The following is a 20,070-nucleotide window of genomic DNA, read 5'->3' on the forward strand; positions in this document are numbered from 1 at the left end:
ATAAATCGAGTGCAAAGGGTTAAGCTTATTATTTAATTATATAAATTTAATTATTGTTAACACGTTTTGACGTTTCCCTAGGTTTCAAATATTTAATGAAATGTTTAATATTTGTATATTTTTCAATTTCACGATTTAAGTCGTACATCTGTTTGCAATCGCTTTAAAAATTATTTCATAAATTTTCTTCTATTCTTACCCATCCACGTTAATCAAATTAAACAATCAGAAAATTGAATTTCTTCATCAATTGCAACTGCAATAAAAACAGTTATTCAATTACCAATCGTTAACGCAATTCAGTTTTCCCAACACTGTTCACAATTAACAAAACTGTCACACACTAATCGCAGTTAATAACGAAATCGCAACTGTATTTGTTGCGATTAAGTATTTAGTTTTGTCCTTTATTTGCGTACTTATCTATTTAGTTACGATTAATTCCTTCTATCTCTAACAATAAAAATAAACAACGTTATTTAAAGTTAGTATAATGCACAGTTACAAACCTTACACATAACGAAGAAGAATCTGTTTTACATTAACCCCTTGGCTACCGTTGACGCCTAAAGGCGCTTGAAAAATTTGGTTTCGATGTACTGTTGGCGCCTATAGGCTCCCGGAAAATATTATCAACAATAATTGCAGCAAAGCTTAAATTTGACGTAAGTGAATTTTAATTCAACAATTACATCTTCCGTTAGTCATATATTATATAAATGTCACTATTTTCGATTGGTTTAATTTAGTTCAATTCAGTGTTTTCATAATTTTAATGCACTTTCTTAGAAATATGCGTTGATGCGAAATTCTGCCGTAGCCAAAGGGTTAATAACAGATTCGTCATCTTTACTTTCAAAAATAAAAGAAACACAGAAAGACCGCATTATTTATGGGATGACCCAATACAATTAATTTCCTTCAATGTATTAATCAATCGCGACAGACACTAATTAATTATTGGCCAACGGAAGATCGTCGTTCCCGCAGTTTCTCCCACGCACCCGCGGTGTTCGAGTCGCATTCGGCCGCGGGCGCATCTGAAGTTCCCCGATTACGCGGCCGGCCGTGGGTGCAGGTGCAGATATCGATGCAGCGGTGCACCGCGACGGTCATCGGGCAGAAAGAAGATCGAGACGGTCGAAAGTGAGCGGAACAAGGTCCCCTCGATCCAGCGATCCATGAAGCCCCTGGATGCAAGGAGCGTTGTAAGTCTCCGTCATGCTCCATAAATCCCACCCTCGATACTGCCTGTCCCCGGTTACGTGCGTCCGCACATAGGTAGGTACGTGCACGGATGCTTTTCCGCTGTTACCGACGTTTAGGCTTCCTTAACGGGGGGACGGGGGAAAAACGCGCGGAGGAAACATCGAGCGAAGGAACAGGGTGAGTGAGACAGGAGACAGATAAGGAGGCAGCGCGGATATTTCGATCTGCTGACAGACACGCTCCATAAACCGCCTCTCATCTGCCGCGATGGAACCTTGGAATCGATCGTTTACGATATTCCCTTCGTATCCATGCAGATGATCCGCGAGAATACGCGGCGAATCTGAATATACAATGTGTTCCACTTGCACCGGCCACCGTAAAAGAAAGTGGGATAGTACCGCGGCAGTAAAAACCGAAGCTGGACCGGCGCGCGTACCCTTGATTTAGTTGACAAGCTAAATCTAGCCGATCTTAATTGCCTAACAATAAATTCCGAATGGAAAGCGACGTCCCCGAGATACTGCGTCCGTTTTAATAAAGTAGACTAAGCAACTGCGATTATTTAGCTGATCTAGTACCTAAGCGGGAGTACAAGGTGTATCGTTGGAATTGAATATCGTATCGCTAGGAAATGATCGTGATTCCAACGAATTTCATTAAAATTGAAATGTATGTGATCCGTCGACTGTTCCGCTCGGTCGCCGCAGTGGGGCTGTTTCTACGTTGGGGAAGAATTTAATAACTTATACCGGTCGCGTAACATTCGTGTTGTATTATCGGTTTATGTATGGATATTTGAGTTGTTTGAAATTTGGTTTTTATTGGATTGGAGGATCCTTAAGGTATCCTTCGATTAGTAATAATGGAATTAATTAATTGAAAGATGTCTTCGTTTGGAAAATTTAAATGAAGTTAAATTTTTGATGTGGTAAGTTGAACGAGGAAAGTTAATTTCACATAATGCACGGTTCTCTATGTATTCGATTCTTAACTGTATAAAAATGTTGCTTTGTAAGAGATCATTACGATTATTGTTTTAACATGTTGACTATCACGAGAATTTCGACCGTTTCGAATGATATTTCTTCGTTCACAACAAAGGTGAATGGTCGTAGAAATAATGATTAATAATTATTATTATTAGAAATAGCATTAAACTATTATTTAGTAATTACTTATGTTATTAAATATTTTTATTCGACATCAATTCGACATTCTTTGTTGCAACTGGTTCTAAGCAATTTGTGAGTTCCAGTGATAGGTGACCACTGTAGCAGTCAAATTCCGGTGACACTATTTTTCACATAAACTTGAACATTAATTTTCTTGGCGACGTATCGAACAAACCGAATTTTCTTGGATGTATGAGACATAAGAAAGATAGTAGAGCAATCATTATAAAGAATCTTGACTGTCTAATTTCTGCTTAACGAAGAAAACTGTCTCGGCTGCATATGAGTTTTAATGAGCGTTTACTTGGTAGTTGAAGTGTTAAATTAAAAAAAGCAGAAGAAAATATAAGGAGATCGGGAAATAGTAATGTCTCGCAGAAATCGCAAGTAATCTGTATATTCATAGCAACGAAAGACCGTTCCTTCCTGCGGTTTAACGCGGCCGTCCGCTCGCGAACCCTTCGTGCTCCCGCGGGAACACAGGAGATCCGGCTTGTGAGCGGTTTGGATGGACCTTATGCAGGAAAGTAATTATCTCGTGATTATTTGAGCGGATGTCGCCGCATTCCGGCGTGGTTACCGGCATTGGCAGATCGTTTATCATATCGTGAGTTTTAACGGGGAAACATCCGCCTCCGTGTCACCGTGATTGAAGAAAACCAGCGAAAATGAGATCCAAATATGCAAAACTAATTTAATGATATTAATAATACTTTATATTATATTTTTATTATGTCAAGTGAAATAACTGCACGACAATTTTCATCGTTACTGTAAGCAATATTATTACTTCAGTTTTAATAGTTTTATTCTTCGTCTTATATTTAATGCGATTACTATAATTATTTATGCCTATGAAAACGATAAAAATAATAATACTAATAATAGTAATGATAAATATCCTAACCGAGAACATGCATAATATAAAATTCAATGCTAGTCAAGTATTTAGAGAAATTTTGGAAATGACGTTGCTAAGTATTAGTGAACTAATTACTAAAGTAACTATACTGTAACTAACTATTGGAAAAAGAAATCTGTTGCAAATCTGTTAAAGTTTCGCGAATAATATCTCCAAAATTAAAGTTTTAGAATTAATATTATTTTTATGCTTAAATCAGTATAAAATTAATAGTTTTAATTTTTTACTATTAATTTTGAAACTTTAAAACTTTAAAACTTTATATATGTATCATATATATTATTATAGCAGTTTTCTATATATAGTATAGTACTAACTGCTACGCTTTATATGACACTATTAATTTACCATTCGACCTCCCGATGAAAGTAATTATAATGTTCACGAAACACTAAAATATTTTTGCGAAAGGGCCCGGTTTATAAAGATATGTATGGTCCCGGATCATTAATGTTTCAAATCTCTAATGAGCACTGTTTTTATGTCCCACTTATTTCTTTGTATAATTCTCTAGTCGACCGATTCAATTAAATTTAGTTAAATGATTTCATTCCTTTTTACATATTTTCATAATATTATCGCTCCACCTGCGACGCATTTAAAATACGTCCATTAAAACAATTTACGGCCCGCTGGAACGCAGTTACAGAAATTTGTTTATGCATGCAAGAAAATGTTTAATCGAATTTAGCAAAATGTTCGCCATTGATCCGTGAATTAATATTCGGCGATCTTGGCGCATGAGATCGTATCGACTGTAACAAATTTAATATAAAACATAACAATAAATTCTGTTGTAGCTATCCACGTGATACGTTCACTTTGAAGTACTATATTTAACTTCGTGTACACTATATCACATGCAATATAAGCAATATTCTTATTATTCGTCATTACATGTATTTAATATTTTGAAACAATATATTATTCAAACAAATATCGATTTAATACATATTTTTAAACTGTCCGTCTATCAAAACTTTTGCACAATATTTACCAAAAATTGACATTTGTGTACGACAGGTAAATAGTTATTACTTTTGTGCATGGCTGCAACTATGCAGAATGTTCGTATATTTATATAGTACCTACTTTTTCTGAAATTATGTCATTTTCTATAGTAGATCTATTTATACCATAAAATGAACAACTAAGGTTTTAGTTTATTTTTATCGAAGATATATAATAAAAATATTATTCACGCACATATACATGTACATATGCATATTTATGTAGAAGCTTCTTCGATTTTTGTCAAAGCATGTTTTCTCCAGTTACAATAGAACCGCATTTATCTAAACTCATTACGTGATAATATCGTGTGTGTAATTGGATCATTCAAATAATAGGAGTTTAAATAATAATTTGCTTGTTTATATAAACAGTTTATCCGTTCGTGTAATAGCAGTTGATATTATAACTAGATTCCAGCTCATGCATACGCTAACTTTTGTTCCGAAGCTTGGATACGGGGAAAGACATGAGTTCATGTAAGCAGTAGGTTGCGTGGCGTGGGTTATCATAAGAGTTCAGCAGTATGTTCGGTAAACCAAGCGCTGCGACAGAATTAGTTCGGACAAATGAAGCTTTACTGTACTACATTAATGTTACGAACTTCTTTTAACTTACCACTGTTGTGGGTTATTTCGATTTGTCATATTGATATCGAGCTCTGTAATTTGGTATTCATAAATGACGTAATTGCAGATTAACTTCGGTGCATTTTACGTGACCATATTTCACGCGAATCATGTAGTAACGAATGCTTCCACGCATGGCATTTGTAGCTCCTTTCGTATTATTTATGAATTTTAATTTGCTGTTCCCTTATTCACTTGAAATATATTGTTCATTCATTTTCAATTTCTTATTATTTGTGTATACTTAAAAAATCGTCGTCCACTTTTGGCGCTAGAATGTTGGAGATACGTTACGAAGAAATGAATAAGAACATAAATAGTTGCCAATATTATGGTAATTGTATTTAAAATGGAATGGATGTAGAACGTATGTTTAATTCATGTAATTTTAATTATTAAAGATCAATCGATTTCTCCTCGAATTCGAGTTTCCATTCCTTCCAGTATTATTCAGTATATACTTACAAATAATTAACTTGTAGATTGAACAGTTAACAAAATTAGCTTGAAGCAACTATACAAGCAAATTAACAATAAAGCTCCGATATATTGTTGTATCTTCTGTGTTATATTTCTCTTTCTTCACAAAAACGTACCACAGTGGATACAGAATTGTCTACAGGAAACTTATGCATTTACCATAGACCTGAACGTACAAAACTGCACAGAACTCCACACAACACGAAAAGATAAATATTTAAAATGTAAAGCTTTCTGTAACATTCGTTAAGAAAAATCATTTCCCATAGTAATCCTATTTTCCAATTACATTGTTAAAAATATGAATTCGCGTAAAGATTAACGGTATAGTAATGATAATTCGCTCCGATGTTAAAGAGATATCGCGTTATTGATTTTAAAATCGCGTTATTTCCCCGGCGTGTTCGTATTAATGAAACAAACATGCTTCAAGCGCGTCGCGACTGCGTCTCTGTTTGAACGCGGTACCGAACCGGCGATTTATGATTTCCGTTTGTTGTGCAGGAAAAACGCGGCAAAAGGTTAAAATCATTTTAATTTATACCGCGGGCAATTCCGCTCGGCAGGTAAACGCGTAATTAGCTATCGACCAGCGCGGCAGTGAGAAAAAAACCGGCAGGCAGACTCGGCCGCCGCGGTTTTCTGCCGAATAATATCCAGAAACGTGCCAGGTATATATGACTTTCCTAATTAATGCCGGCCACCAAAGTGCCGCGAGCTGCGCCAATTAACTGCAATCGCATGCATTCACCGCCGCATGCGGGGTTCCCTTTCCATTAATTGGAAGAAAACACATAATTTTCCAATTAATCAGCGCGATGGAAGGGGTGTCGGTCGATCAGATTTTTTCCATAATGAATTATTAAAAATCAATGGAACCGTCGATGACGATTTTCGTCGTAATTGTGAACCATAGTCCGCGTAGACGAGGAATGCGAACTATTAATGCGACGAACGGAATGAATAACTTGTGAAGATTGCGAAATTCATGTGTTTCTAACTCTAAAACTACCAAATCAATCAGATTGACGCATTCCTAAATTCTTCTTTTCCAATTATTAAATAGACAACAGATGCTTTTTTGAGAAATTATTAAAGAAATTGATTTAATAATAGGCAAATTGAATCATAAGTCAATTAAAGTGTCAACAGCTGCATTCTTAGAGTTCATATAGAAAGTTTGATAATGTCAGACTCGGTAGTTTTAATGCCAATATCTTGTGACCTGTGAGACTTAGAATATTGATTTTAATGAAATCTAATGTTATTAAGAGTACTATGATTTTCCTATATAACAGGTATCGTTCTGTTAAATTTTGTTATAGAAGAGAATTTATTGTACTTCTATTCATTTCTATAGAGAAATTAGTATCTGAAATTTATAATATGCATAAACATTTGTATTCAATATTACTTTGTAAGTGTAACCTGTTTGGATTGCAATGGAGTCACGCAATGCTATATGACTTTATCTTTTTCTACCTTTTCGTAATAAAAAGAATATGACATACTATTCAATATCCCCCATAAAAACCTCGGTCTTTCCAGGGTTGCATGCTCTCTTAAATACTACTTGTCTACCCACACAAATATCTAGTGTCTCAGGCACACGGTAAGTTACATGGTATTAATAAACCCTGTATGTATAACTCTACAAAATCTAATTACTGCTAAACTCGATGGACTTACATCTCGCGAATTATTAATCCGTGACGTATTGCGCCTTTTGAACTTCTCTTATTTTCGCCGAGTGAAATAGATGAAAACTAAACAGAATTGAAAATCACAATTGCCCAGTAAGTTTTTGTTACAAATGCTTGTCGATCCAAGGGTGCGTGTGTCATCCCTCGAAAAAACGAGTACTAACTTTCTTACACCCTGTACATCAAGGACTGAACACCGATATGATTTTGATATCAGTATTTCGCCTGGAAGTGAAAACCGAAATAATATTAACACTAGCTTTACGGAATTCATCCGTTTTACGGATACTGAACTGTTTAAACATTCCTTAGTAACAGTTTAAGTCTATTCTTATTCGTTTTAGCCGTCAATTTTAGCTCTAATATTACAATTTAGATACTTGCAAAATAAACATTCTGAAGAGGGTCAACCTGATCCGTCCGATAATTGTAACATTAACCGGTTGAATACGTTCAACGAGTATACACGTAACCTTAAAACGCAAATTTTATTTTTCCAGATAAACGTGTTATATTCTTCGTTTCGCCTCAGCTTATCGGTCAAATGCATTTGGCCTGCATCTGGCGAGTATACATTTCATTAGTTGATTTCATTGCACGCACAACGAGAGATTTTTCCAAATTAAATCCCACGGTTAACTCCGCAGTGGAAAGCAATCTGCAGGAAAATTCTCGCCATAAGACAACACAAAAAATCCGCGATAATAGCAGTGTTCTAATATTCCGGCTTTTATAAGGGTTACGAACATACAACCGAAGAACACCGATGTAATATCGGTATTTCACATTTAGAAGTCCCTGCGGTGTAAGTACACGCGCGTGCGCGTAACGTGTAAGTCGGATGGCTCTCCATTTTCTCCTGTTCGGTTTATTAAAATTGAAAACTACGCGAAGCAAATGCTGCGACACCTGCACAAATCTACATACTGGATCGACGGGTGTGTGTCTAACCCGTCCTCGCGGGCTGATACGCGAGACGCGAGGCGTTGGCTGCGTGCGCGTCCACGTGTACCCGCGTGCTGTCGCTTTCAGATCGGCTGGTTTCCCTCGCGACGTGGTTGCAGCTTCTCCGGCGATCCTACGAGAATCGCGGACAAGTTCGCAGTAAGGACCGATAAAATCGCGATGTACCTTCGCGAAATTATTTCCTGTTTCGTGCTTAAACGTTAAGTATCATTCCGTAATCGCTCCAAGCGGTTCGGCTTACCGATATTTTCGTTATTGCAGCGATTCGAAGACTTTGCGAAATACTCTCGACGGTGGATTATTACGTTGTAGCAGGAAACTGAGCTGCGATACTTGAATACGATTTTATTGGGTCCTATCGGCACGGCGGCTTGCACGAATTTATCGGAAGTCAATTCGAATACGCGAGAATCTGGAACAATTGGAGTATTTTTTTGTACAGCTGGAATGGAGTGTGAAGTGAGGTTTGTGCGAAAATATAATATTTTACTGTGTCGTTTTCTTTTGTATTGTTTTCGGGGGCATTGTAGCTGGGATTGTTGTAAACTAATGTTGCCAGGGTGATTTAAGTGTTGGGATATTTGCATGTGTGAAATAAGGTTGCTAATTATATTGAGTATTTAGAAAATGTATCGACGTAACTTATACAGGATATTGATCAGAGCTTATTATATCGCGTTTTGTCAAATTTTTACTGTTTTTATGGAATATGTGTCATGCTTATCAACAACATATGTAAATAAACAGTCGACGATCATTGCACCAGCTATGTACTTAGTCTGTGAACGTAAATGGTCCGTCAAGATCAAGACGACAATTAAAAATTTCTCCGTATTCTGTCAAGTACGCTTATTAATAAACATTACTTCATGCAGCGCATAAATTATTTAGCATGACTGTTATTGTACCCGTTTAGCACATCTTTAAGGCGATCGGCAACTGCATGAATCATCGAAAAACCGAGGGTCTCCGAACGTCTAAGAATACGAATGACTCGACATGCTCATGCAACGTCGATCGTTAGGAATCAACGCTTTCTTATAAACGCTCGAGTGTACTATCATCTTTCTGTTACGAATAAATAATTCGACTATTTAATAAGTGTTTTCTTCGAACAACGTTTAATTATACCAGTGTTCATGAATATTTTCCACGATCGATTCTATTGATTTATAAAGTTTTACTAGCTTAACGCGAAGATTTATTCCAAATGTGATTGTTTCAATTGATAAAAAATCATGTGAGCTTTCATTCAATGATCATAACTCTTCAAAATTGAAATTTTTATTTGAACTTTAACAATTGAATGGTGAAGTTTAAATTATAGGTATTAACGTGTGATAAGTTTTGTAGAGTTATAACTTTTCCTCACTTTCTTTTAGGGTATTACTAACAAATTTTCTCCAATCTGATTAAGAGAAAAATCATAAAGTAATAATAATTATAGTTTAGACGTTCGAATTTAACTTCAGAATTTTAATTACACGTATTTTAATTTTTGTGAGATATCGAAATCGTTAATTATACACATTTTTCACAGTTCAATTGTAAAGAAATCAAATTCTCTATAGGAATTATTATTAAAAGAGTAAGAGGTACCTTGAAAAAATCTGAAAATCAGTATCTGCATTGAACCAAATTGTCAGGAAATGTTCGTTCCCATATAAGAAGTTAATAGAGACAGTGACATTTAATCATAACGAAAAAATAAATAATAATATTCTTTTTTAGTATCTCTTTAACGAAATATCTCTTTTAACGGAAGTTCCTTGACACGACGTGACCTTTCAAACTCCGTTGAGAATGAATTATCGCAGAATCTAGTGGCAACGACAGCCTCGACATTGTTTCAAATTCGATTATACAGCGAAGAAATCAAAAAACTGAAACACTGAATGAAGTTAATAAGGCCGTTTTGATGATTATATAAGAAATTATCGCACGAGCTGAACTTGACGATCTGTGACGATGTACGCGGATCGGTTTTATTATAATATAAGCGATTGCAATTCAGTTAATACATTTTAGCAGAAACTAGATTTTTAGCAGAAACTATTCAAGTTTCGAGTTAGCAATCAACAGTTTTCTAAGGTATAATAGAATTAGTCTTATCATTAAATCGAAAAATTAATAAAGTCGAAGAATTATTCGCTAAAGGTATTTAGTATTTATTTATATGCGTATAACTTTATGTAGCAATTATAGATTTAAAAATGGTAAGTACGCAGAAATTAATATTTTTTTAATCGCGTCCCATGTTTTTCTCAGAAACTATTATGACTACAGCTCGAGCTAGAATTATATTTCAAATAAGAAATCATTTTTTCCTATGCACATTTTCCTTTACTTTCCTGCATCTTCAACAAATTAATTCCAGTTCTATTCTTTTTCAATAATCCATAACTACATCTCCAACGAATGGAAGGTTTACTTCTTTATTGAACTTTGCAAGTCTCAAGCACATTTCCGACGACAACGAACTCCGCAGCTGTTGCAATAAGAAATTAAAATTAACAAAGGTTGTATTACAATGAATTTTTCAGTGAATAATCATTGTAATTGGACATTGATTGCTTTCATGCAAATGCCACCTGGTTTTATAGCAGTCGGTCCCAACACGACCAAGCTTTTAACACATCGTCAATAAATTACGAGTGAAAGTTTATTAATAGAAATCTCGTCATCGCGAACTCTTACAATTAATATTAAACTTGCGAGAATTCAATTCCTGGGAGTTCGATAAAACGCGACATTTCACCGGCGAGCCTATTTTCCTGAATTGACGATGATTACGCGTGGATAATTGTCAATAATTGACATTTCCTCGATCATCCCGTTTACTACGAAACGTAACGTCTGTCATCGATAATGGCCGACTGTTAAACATAACCGTTCGTAATCAACTTGGAATCCCGATTATGCGATGGAACTAAGATTCCAGCCGCTAGCCATGCAATCAAGCCTTTAGGTAGTCATAGATAGTCATCAGTCTTTTGCCTGAGACAAACAGAACGATCTTTTCTATTCTCATGCATGACGCGATTCGACAGCCATTTGGCGATCGTTTAACCAAATGTCAAACCTTCCACGTCTTTCTAATTGGTTTAATACTGTAATCATAAGCAGCGTGTGCATGCATTTTTGAAAGAGTAGCTCGTGACTGAATGACGCTCGATGATTGGTCTCCTGGGAAGATGCACACCGAATTTTCTGCACCTTTATATTCTTCTTCTATCTATGAAAATACTTAACGTGAACCTGTATTTGTAATGACCACCTTAACTAGAAAAATAATATTACATAATGTAACAACCTGTTGTGTAAATTATTATACTTTGCCCTGTACTTGATTTTTAAGATATTTAATATTTAAGTTATTTCATTTAGTTTAAGTAAAACACGAGTTTAACAACAATTTAATATTAAAATAAACAGCAATTTAATGTTGAATTTTTGGATTTTAGCATGACGTCGTTGACAACATATTTTAAGGTCACTGAAATCAGCGGAGAGTGTTACTTTACAAAGAATGAGCAAGATGCTGAAACGTTTTTCAGAAGGGACGGTCGATTAAGTTATTAGGAAAAATTATTCAAAATCGTGACCTTAGCAACACCTGCAAAGGTCGAGGTCATCGACACGATGTCCTTTGAAGTAAATATTTATCAAATAATCTATCGTCAACGATGTAATTGAACGTCCCATGCATCAAATTCCTTCACAGTGATGAAAACAGAATCCGTTTGAACAGATCGATAAATCGCGCGCCATAAAGGAATTATTACGGTTTCATGAATCATTACGGTTATTTCTTCCGTAATCCCATCCATGAATCTCAGATAAGAGAAGCCCTTTTAGTGACCAACCAAACGATTCTTATCCCTTTAAGGATCGCGTCATAGTTTTTCCTACGGGTTTGAGTTTAATGTCAAAGCATTTCAATTAGTGACCGCCGATTGGTTTCTTCATCGCCGCGCGTAACTAAACATTAAAAACCTTTTGAAGAATCTGCTTGTAACTCACTTCACAGTTTAATGTCACTGTATGCTGTTCGATAAAAAGCTACTCGAATCTAGTTATAATTTAGTTTATAGAATACCCACTGTTCCTTGAATATTTATTATAATTATAAGTAGATCCAACTTCGTTATAAAAATATAGGAATATAAAAATAACATTTAAATTTCCAAACATAAATTTAGAATTTCACATTTTGTGTTACCAATGAAACGACAACTTGTCTCTAATATATCCATTAAGCTCCCATAAGATTAACAACATTTTCAATATTGCCGTATCATTTAGAAATTGCATTTTCAAAAGGCAAACCTTTCAAACAGAATTCTCTCATAAATCATTTGCAAGAATACCATCTCAGACTGTTTCCTTATCTTTAAAGTGACATCCATTTAGGAGTTATCAATATTTTGCTAAACAAATACCGGAATTAAACAGTACTGTAAGGTCGTAATGCAAGTACTTACTCGCAGATCGATGTAGAACGTGATCCTTAGCTCCTGACTGTGATCACTGAGCGGTTAGAAATATCAACGAACATAGCAAATCGAAGATGCGAGTGAAGAAACTCTTTCGGGAAAGATACGCTGAAAACATCAGGTGGCACCGGTAACCGATGTTCAACTGTAACACAGTTGACATGTGCGAACTGCGAGTAAACAATTACTGGCATGCGAGTGCACGCGCGGCTGACGTAAAAAAAAAGCTATGCAACGGAATCCACGCGAAAAAGCGTGAACACGCCATCACCGGATGCACTTACCCCTTTCACAGATTAATGTCCACCTTTGCATCAGAATGTCGGCGTGTGACTAGTCCAATGACCCCTGCCAGGTTGACAGAAAGCGTCAGCCCCGGTCAACGAACCCTACGGATCCCTGTTGGAGCTTCCGTTTCGTAGGCCCGAGCCTGAACATTTAGCGCTGCTACTTACATAATGATTTCATCGTGGAGGTTCCGCCCAACCAACTGTTCCTAACCGGGCGGGACCTTAACGCAATCATTTTCGTTATTGTCATCGAGTCCGATAATTAGGTGTCAGGTGATAGGGCATGAACGGTAGCGGTCGTTGAACTGCACGCGTAGCGCACGAAGGACGATGCATATTTATGTTACACTGGAGAATATGGCGGACTCGCAGGACAATAATTTAATTAGGCAACGTGTGGGTGAAGGAAGAAGAAATTGAGAAAATGTGAACATTTTCTGAGATAACAAATACTTTACTGTAAGATAGATAAAGTTGAAAATAATTGGTAAATACGTTAATCATTGCGGTAATTAATAAGTTATCACCATTGACAGATGGTTTTAACGTGTCCGTAGAGTTATTATACACTGACTTTCTGTTATAAGCTTTGAAGTTAAATATAGGTAAAAGACTTCAACCCCTTAACCGAAAGTTTTCTTCGATATGTACAACATTCAATACTGTTGTTTGCTAATCCTGCGTACCTTTGTCACGTGAATTAGCAATAAGAGAAGATCGAAGACAAAACTATTTATTGTTACTTGTTAGACACATAAAAGTCCAAATATGATAATTTAATCTTATATGAATTAAAATCACCATTTAATTCATGGTTCATATCAGTGATTTTATATCATCTCACGCTTACAGTCCTCGAATTATAAATATTTAAATAAGCAAAACGATTACATTAATAGAAATATTAAATTGTTTAAAGGCGACAATATATGTGACACGCAAAATGCCACACAATATCCGATAAAAAACGCTACTTTTCATCACAGTACGTACAAACATAATGCAAAGGACAGAAACTGCGTTTCCTCTTTGAATATTCTAATAAATTTCTTGTCACAACTGCGCGTAATTACAGGTTGAGTCATTTTCACTTATTGTCGTGCGTAAGCACCATATAGATTTAAAACTGATATGTATAAAGTGTAGCAATCGAATTTTACATATTTTTGCATCGTATAATACGGCATAAAGAATTTTGTACACAAAAGAAGATTGGCTTTTTAATCTTAAAAAGAATTTTAGAGTAAAAATGAGTTGTGATGCTTCGAAGGAGGGGAATCAAACGATTCTGCATCAACCCTTACGCTTTTGCGTGCTCGTGGGAAAGCTGCGTAGCATGTAAATGCGTTGATCTGACGTCGTAACTATTCTTTGATCCTATTAAGAAGTGAGGACACCCCAAAAACCAACCCGTTCCGGCCCACCACCCCCGGGGAGCTTGCGCGCGATCGTTTAACGATCCGCAGCCATTTTGAACACATGGCGTCGGCGTCGGCGTCGGCGTCGGCGTCGCTCGTCACGTCACCCCTGGAGTGTGCGGCTTATCCGGAAACTGCGAAGAAACCCCTCGTTCTTATCACCCATAACAGATGGCAGTGTTGGTTCTTATCCGTTTTTTCCAAAGATACATCCGAGACTTATTAACCCTTTAGTTTATAACTCCTGCTGAAGTTTCCGCTTTCTATTTAGTAAATATTAATATCACTCGTTTTCTATCTTGTCGAAATAAAATTCTATTTTCTTCTCAACCCTTTAATCCTATGCCGACGAAGATTCTTTGTTAAATTTATATCAAATTGCTAAATTATATATCAGTTGCTTAAATAATAGAAAGAAAGAAGCAACGTGCTAATCTCTTGCTGTTCGAGTAATTAGATCAATTGTTTGCGACTTAATACCCACATATGAAAATTTCATCTCGTTGGAATGTCGATATTCGTCCGCAAAGGGTTAATAGATAAAATAAATATAGTTGTATTACTTTCGAAATGCAACGTTAATTAGGAAAATGGTCTGTGTCACTCGAAGGTCTATATCTTTTAAGAAGTACTCACAAAATTTTATCAATTATTTATATAACAATAAATCTATATGAGAAGACTGTCCCCTAAAATATTTTATTAATTTTTTATAACACTTTCGTCATTGCGAATATAAATCACTCTATAGGATTTGTTAATAGTTATTTCTATATTTTAAAAATAGCTTGCTACTTATTTTAAGATGGTTATGTTAGCAACAATTGTTGATACTACCAGTTAACACAATTCTAAGAAAATTTCGAATACTATCCTGTAATTTTTATAATTAATAACCACTTGTAGTTACGAAGATTATGTATTATCGGTACTTTCAGTGGTGACTAACACGGAGATTCGATTTTGTTCACGGTTATTAGCTACCTTTGACCAGCCTGTGAAAAATCGCGTTGATCGATCAGATAATTGAACGTGAAGCATGGGTAATATTATTCAAGACGACGGAGATCAGCACTAATTCGCTACGCACGAACTTTGCATAGGATGGTCATAAAGGGCGCCTACGCGGCTTTATCGATTTAATTGTCGGAGGGCTTAATTATAGGGAATGAAGGGCGACCTTAAGAAGGATCAACAATATCGAAATCAAAGTTCAAGCAACTGGGGACTTCCGTGAGAGGAGGTAGTTACGAAACTGACCTACCTCAACGAGATTCCCCTTGTCATTGAAGAAATGTTCCCTTGCATAGCGGGCTCCACATGAACTAGTTTTCGTTCGCACGCTTTAAAGAGATCTGCGCGTTGTATGATTTTCCCAACCCTCTAGCACGGAAATGTAAAACGGTTAGTTGCTGATGGTATTACGGAAAGGTAGCCAACTTTTACGCAAAACCGAATCAGAATCGTAAAATTACGTTTCATATGCAGACTCCTTTATGAAGCTGCTTTTATTCGGAAATTAAATTTGAATATTTCTAAGATATGTGGAATAATGTCAATGGTTTAGCTTTTATCCATTACTTTTTACTGCCGTTCACCATAAACTGTACAGTTACTCGAGGAAGTCTTCGAACCATTGCGTCCATAATTTTCAAAAAATGAAGTTCGCCCGATGGAGTCACAGTTACAAAACAACACTAGAGTAGGCGAAAGATTCAAGTCGTGAGAATGTCAGTATAAAGATATCGCTAATGGGGCCACAAAATTCTTCGAACTCATGAAATATGTTTGTATTAATTAATATCATTTAGCGACTACCTTTAGCATTAACTACATACTTTCTGCAGCCGATGTTCCATGCTACGTAAGTACAAATATTTCCAATGTCCCTTCGTTCTTTCTTCGTTGAGATTTCTAGATTTTGAAACAGAACAAGTAAATTCTAATATTAAAGCTCAAATAAGTGACTGTACCATAAATTAAAGAACACAAGTAATCGTCGCACCGGCTGGCAGCGTTAGTATAATTTCTCTCAATAACGACAGTCGCGAATATTAAAAACTCAAGGAACAATCATACAGAAAGCAAGGTCTATATCGGTAAACTAACAAACTGTCGCCAACGGTTTCGAAACCAATAATAACCCGGAAGCGAGAAGTGCAATCTAAGGAATAACTGCGAAAGAAGTGCAGCACCGCCGTTACAGAAGGCGATGGCGGAGACGGCGCGCCGTGCGAAAAAACGAAACCGTTCCGGCGAGTAACTGGCGTGTTTCCTTCGATGGGAAATCCGTGAAAAGTCGTGATTGAATTATCCTGCTGCGGTGCCATGACAGAAACGGCGGCCGGTCGAAGAGAAAGAGAGGAGGAAACAGCCGGTTGCCAGGCTGACACCGGGGTGGAAAGGAAAACGAGAGAAAATAAAATACACACCCACCCATTGGTGCGACTTCGTTTCGTACATTTTATTCGAGCCAATTGGATTTATTTATGCGGGCGGGTAGCAAACGGGGGTGGGAGCTGAAATGCCGGGCTGCGACGCGTAGTCGGTAAAGCAGTTTCGCTTCCTCTCCACCCCCCACCACGCCCTTTCTGTGTCCAGGTTCGCGAGCTTTATTGTATATTTAATTCCACGTTGTTTATCTCTGTCCTATTCCAAGGCTTCCTACTGCAGACCTGGATAGATATTTCAGCGGGGTAAAAGGCGTTAATCGAATGGGAGACGGAGGAACGGAAGGTGCGAGATCTTCGAGGACAACGTTATTGCTGGCCAAATTCCATGGCTGTTTTCCTCGCGAGAATGGGAATTATTTTTTGGAATCTCGAAACTGTTATTTACGAACGTGTACTTGTTCAAGGTACATCCCAGGATTATACGCGAATCAAGTAATGTATAATTTTTAAATATTTCAATATATAAATTTTGAAAACGAAGGAAAGTAAAATTACTGTTCATATTCTAGGTTTAATCTTAATATTCTTACGTTGATTATCAAATATTATTATTTGATAGGTATTAGATATTAGATAATAGGTATATTTCAATGTTAATTATTATAACGATTCAGTTATCCATCAAAAAATCATTCGTTGGTTCAAATAAAGTAACCCAGAAACATTTGAGAATGTTCACCCTTGCCTACGGTATCGGGTCGCGAACATATGTAGAACACCCTAACAAGTATTGCATATTATTCCCGAGAGAAAAAAACTGTAGCTGCGGTTGGGTATAAGATTTAGTAAATCACATTTCCTTTCTTTCCAGGCTGACATCGGCAAGAAAAAGTCAATGACTATAATTCGACCTCGACGGTAGAAAGGGCACGTCGCAAGGGGGAGAAGGTGGGGTTGTAGTTTACTTCCGGTTCGTCTATTCGCGTCACCATCCGGCACGAGCTGCATTCTCACGCTCATTTGCATACTCGGCTACACATCAATATTCAGAGAGGCCAGAAAACGGGCCCGTTTTGCATACTGGACCCCCTGCTCGTGTTATTTCTTCTTTTGCAGGGATCACGGCGGGACATCGCGACTTTGATCCTGAGAAAATGAATTGGGTCAAACAAATTCAAAGAACTGTGGAATTCGATATTACCGGTCGATTGCCAGTCCAAGACGTCTTCGATCAAAATCGATTGACGTATAAACGTTCATCGACAAGGGCACCGATTATACAATATTACAGAACCTGAGATCATCTTCTACTTGTTAAAAGAAATTAAATGATTATTAATGATCAAACTTATTCACAAATTGAATATAAAGAATGTTTTCATTTACGGTGAATGGAATAGAGTGAAAGAGTCAACTGCATTTATATAATACAGTAGCATAAAAATGTGTATCCTTGTTATGTCTAGACTGCAGAACGCATAAATGAATTGATGAATTCAATTAATCATTGAAGGAACTGCTTAATCAATTTCAAACGCCGAAACATGTACATTTACGTTTCTGTATATTTATTAAAATCCTTCAAAGATGCCAGGGAACAAAGGAAGATAAGGAAAAATCAATTCGTCCCTAAACACCTTTCTGATCACTAATTTAACCCAAAAATGACTCCTTTAAATCTTAATCTACATACTTCGTTTACACATAATACATTAAACCGAGTAAAACAATTCAGTCTAACAAATACGATCTCAAACACTTTTCCAAAGGCTCATATTACCTTCAAATAAAAATGAATAAGACGCAAGCGTAACTTAATTCACGGACAGCTTGTATCCTGTAAAAACGAGTTACTCGTGACCGCTCAGCATAGTTATGCGTTAAGAACATCCTTTCCCAAGAAATCAAACTTCCACGCACACCCATTCGAATCGCTACTCGCACTGCCAGATCCTCGTGATTGATAATCAAACGATCGTCAAAGAATAAAACGCCAAGGTTTCCAGGTGCACATATTAGATCTACTGGAAATTTCTGTCCATTGTTGAATTGAAAGAGAAGAAATTTTATTGATAACGCAGACACGACTTGATAAGGAATCTTATAAAAACATTAGGTCCACCTCCTGGTTTTATGTCCAAGTTTCTATGTTCTGTCTATTTTCGAATCAAAAGAAATTAAAACGTTTTCAATGTGTTTATTAATATTTACTGAACAATAGAATTTCCATCGTTACTAACAATCTCTCCCCAGCGTGATGGTAATTTGTGAATTCCATTTCTATAGAGTGCCTCATCTTTGGAACCTTCAGATGACATTGTCACAACGACTTTTTCAGTAGAGCAAATATTTCTTATCGAATTCGAAGGGTTTATGCTTTCTTTCTATTTCCCCCTACGTCTTTCCTTCGTCCTTTTCCTTTCTTCGTCGTGTTCGACAAAAGATCGCGGATCGCCGCAGCGCACAAGCGCGCGCGCGTCCCCAAAGAAGAGAAGGAGGGCGGGTTGCGTAATTTAAATAATTCTAGAATGACCCTGACCCCGGTTAGGCCGCGAGCTGACCTGCAACCGGCGATTACAATCACAATGCAATGCCGAGTTCTCAGGGTAAGACAGGTAGCACACCGGTCTGTCCCGCATACATTAGATCGAAGCCATCCGCTATATAAATATGCGCTATATTTCGGGACGATACTGATTTTATGCGCAGGACGCGGTCGGCTGTTTAGAGTCCTTCGTCCCGAAATTATCCAGTTTCCCTTTCCAGCCAGCTCCTCGAGCTGACATACATTTAACCGGATCGAGAGATTAGCATAACGACAACCGATAGTGCGTGGCTGCGTTCCACTGACACGCACCTTGCGAAAATCCCACGGTAAGGGAATTTCTTGGCTTCGATCGACATGTTTGCGATGTTCATTATTCAACGGAACCGAACGGAAACTCGTGGCGTTGCATTGGAAGACGATCTTCTGCTTGAGCAACTGAATTATTATCCGAAATGTAGTTACACGATTGTTTAATCCCTTCTTCTTTAAAAGTCAGACTCGCGATGAAAATTTTCAAGTGTATTTGACAAATCGAGATATATATTATCTATTTTTAACACGTTGGGTGCCACGGAGGTCACCGGTGACCCCAACAAAATTGAATTACTATAATTCATTCGATCAAACGATGATTATTTGAAAACTTTTCTATATTACAAGTAACATTACCTAATGCAGTGACATTCAACAAGATAAACCTGCATTAATAATAACGCAATTCAATTACATAACTTGATATTCCATTATTTTCATTTTGTACATTTTTCTCGGCAAAATCGTGCGGCACTGAACGCGTTAACCTTTAGAATAAACGTAGATAAACGTAGAAA

The 20,070-nt window shown here is 36.8% G+C and overlaps 1 protein-coding gene and 2 long non-coding RNA genes across 6 annotated transcripts in view; 1 reads left to right on the forward strand and 2 right to left on the reverse strand.

The window, feature by feature from the left end:
* Window positions 1–20,070, reverse strand: part of LOC116424171 (UPF0489 protein C5orf22 homolog) — a 749,516-nt gene that overhangs the window by 263,277 nt on the left and 466,169 nt on the right. The gene's annotated exons all lie outside the window — the stretch shown is intronic.
* Window positions 4,417–5,905, reverse strand: LOC143174749 (uncharacterized). Its single transcript, XR_012999049.1, has 3 exons — window positions 5,412–5,905; window positions 4,936–5,217; window positions 4,417–4,862 (listed from the first exon to the last, which is right to left on the reverse strand). It is a non-coding gene; the product is annotated as an uncharacterized LOC143174749 (long non-coding RNA).
* Window positions 8,084–9,183, forward strand: LOC116424172 (uncharacterized). Its single transcript, XR_004234394.2, has 3 exons — window positions 8,084–8,233; window positions 8,357–8,559; window positions 9,012–9,183. It is a non-coding gene; the product is annotated as an uncharacterized LOC116424172 (long non-coding RNA).

The sequence above is a fragment of the Nomia melanderi genome, chromosome 7 (assembly GCF_051020985.1).
Source record: "Nomia melanderi isolate GNS246 chromosome 7, iyNomMela1, whole genome shotgun sequence".
NCBI classification, from domain to species: Eukaryota; Metazoa; Arthropoda; class Insecta; order Hymenoptera; family Halictidae; genus Nomia; species Nomia melanderi.